The sequence below is a fragment of the Mandrillus leucophaeus genome, unplaced genomic scaffold (assembly GCF_000951045.1).
Source record: "Mandrillus leucophaeus isolate KB7577 unplaced genomic scaffold, Mleu.le_1.0 Scaffold1075, whole genome shotgun sequence".
In the NCBI taxonomy this organism is placed as follows: Eukaryota; Metazoa; Chordata; class Mammalia; order Primates; family Cercopithecidae; genus Mandrillus; species Mandrillus leucophaeus.
In genome coordinates, this window is record NW_012098932.1 from 577,219 (window position 1) to 579,913 (window position 2,695).

Sequence of the window (2,695 nt, forward strand, 5' to 3'; positions counted from 1 at the left end):
GGGGTTTCACCATGTTGGTCAGGCTGGTCTCGAAATCCTGACCTCATGATTCACCCACCTCGGCCTCCCAAAGTGCTAGGATTACAGACGTGAGCCAATTCGCCCAGCCTCAAAATGTTTTAAATATAGAAACTGAATAATGTATTTTAATACCTGGTAAAGCTAGCCCCCAGCCTCACCCTTTTTAAATTTTTTTCCATGGGTTTGCTGGTTATTTTTGTTTCTCTGTTCTTCCAAATAAATTTTATAATCAACTTATCTAGTTCCAGGTGAAAAGGTAGATGGCATTTTTATTGGAATTGCTTTATATTTATTTATTTATTATATTTTTTGTAGAGACAATAGTCTCACTATGTTAATCAGGCTGGTCTTGAACTGTCCTCAAGCAATCCTCCTGCCTCAGCCTCCCAAAGGACTAAGATTACAGGCATGAGCACTACCAAGCCTGCTTTGCATTTATAAATTAGTTTTATAATACGTCATATAAGACCTCATCTTTATAAGATTGAATATTCTTATCCAGCAACTTGGCATGTCTTTCTATTTTTTCAAATTCATTTTTGTGATTTCAGAATTATTTTGTAGCTTTCATCTTTTGGACATTATCTCTTATTTTTATGCCCGGTATTTTGTGTGCTGTAATAAGTAGGGTCTTGTTTTCCATTACGTTTTCTGTTTCTAGTTTGTGTGTATGCATGTCTTTGGTATTTATATGTTAATTTGATTGTAAACATTTGGTACTTTACTACATTATCTTGTTTGTATGAGTTTTCTCACCAATTCTTCAAGGTTTTCCAGACATAATCATGACCTCTGTAAATAGCATTTATTGGCTAATGCTGCCAACATTATGTTTTATGGCAGAGGCCATAGTGAAATCTTTGTTTGTTCATTGCTTTAGCAGAAAAGCTACTAAGATGCTGACTTTTGGGCTATGATATCTTTTTTATCATGTTAAGGATATATCTATCAATTCCTAGTTTACTGAATGTTTTGTCTTAAAAAATACACAGATATTGAATTTGCTAAATGCCTTTTCTACATCTGTAGAGATGATCATATATTAATGAAACACTTTGCATTCTCAAATTTCAATTTGACATTGAGACACTGCATTCTTAAAATCAACCCCACTTGATCACAATGCATCATTTAATCTGCTGTTAGGGTCTATTTTAAGTTTTCTGAATTGAAATTCTTAAGGGAGAACTGTCTGTGGTTTTCTTTTATTGGAATAAAAGTCTTTGAAATTTATTCCAAACAAATCTGAAATGTATTGGAATAAAAACAATGCAATCTTTGTCAGGTAGGGGGATTAATAGTATAAGTGCTTCCTAAAATGAAATGTCCTGATATAGTTTAAGTAACAATGGAATTAGCAGATCCTTAAAGGTTATGTAGCTCTTTGTCATATCATGTGGCTTAGTGTTTCTTTGTTTTTGTGAAAGAACTTTTCAGCTTTTCATTTCCTCCTCAGAAAATAGTTTGTTTAGACTCTCTGTTTCTACTGGTTTCAATTTTAGTAAGTGGTATTTGTCTAAAAAATACCCATTTCTTCTAGATTTTCATACTTACTTGCACAGAGTTGAAAAAAGTACTTTCTTCTTAAATTGCTTTCTGTTTTTTATGCTATTATTTCTATATTTACGTATTTGTATTTTCTCTCTTTAAAGCTTAAATTAGATAAAAGTTTGTGTATTTTTTGTGTTTTTTAAATACTTAGCTTTTAAATTTATTATCTTTTCTCTTCCGTTTTCCAAATCATTATTTATAATTTTATCTTTATTAATTCCTTTTTTGCTTCTCTTGGTTTACTTTGCCATTTTGTTTTCTATTTTGGAGATTAAATTTATTTATATTTATGCTTTCATTTTTGTTGCACCAGATACTTAAAGATCTAAATTTTCCTGTAATAGCTGCTCTTTGGGAAAAATTCTCAAACCGTGTTTTTTCTCTGCTTTTACACCACCACAGCAATCGACAAATGTGTGAATTTTTCCCCCACCAACAAGCAGTGGACACCAGCTGCATATCCTCCAATTCCATTCTGATACTATCTACTTGGAGATAGCATCGGATCCCACAGGTTGAGGGCTCTCAGTCCCTTAGACTACTCTCCCTTCCTTTAAACACCCAGTGGCAAGTCCGAGACTCTGGAACTTCTGACTGATCGGCTTCAAGTTGGGGTTCCCAGCTGGGCATGGTGGCTCATGCCTGTAATCCCAAAACTTTGGGAGCAGGAGGATCACTTGATGACAGGAGTTTGCCATCAGTCTGGGCAACATATTGAGATCCCATCTCTATTAAACAAAAAAAGTTGGGATTATCATGACCCTCTTTGGGTTTGATTAATTTGCTGGAGTGGCTCTTAGAACTCAAGGAAACACTTATATTTAGTGGTTTATTTTATTTTATTTATTTATTTTCCAAGATGGAGTCTTGCTCTGTCACCCAGACTGGAGTGCAGTGGCGCAATCTCAACTCACTGCAACCTCCATTTCCCAGGTTTAAGCAATTCTCCTGCCTCAGCATCTGGAGTAGCTGGGATTATAGGCGCAGGCCGCAGACACCATGCCCAGCTAATTTTTGTATTTTTAGTAGAGACGGGGTTTCACCATGTTGGCCAGGCTGGTCTCGAACTCCTGACCTCATGTGATCCTCCTGCCTCAGCCTCCCAAAGGACTAGGATTACAGG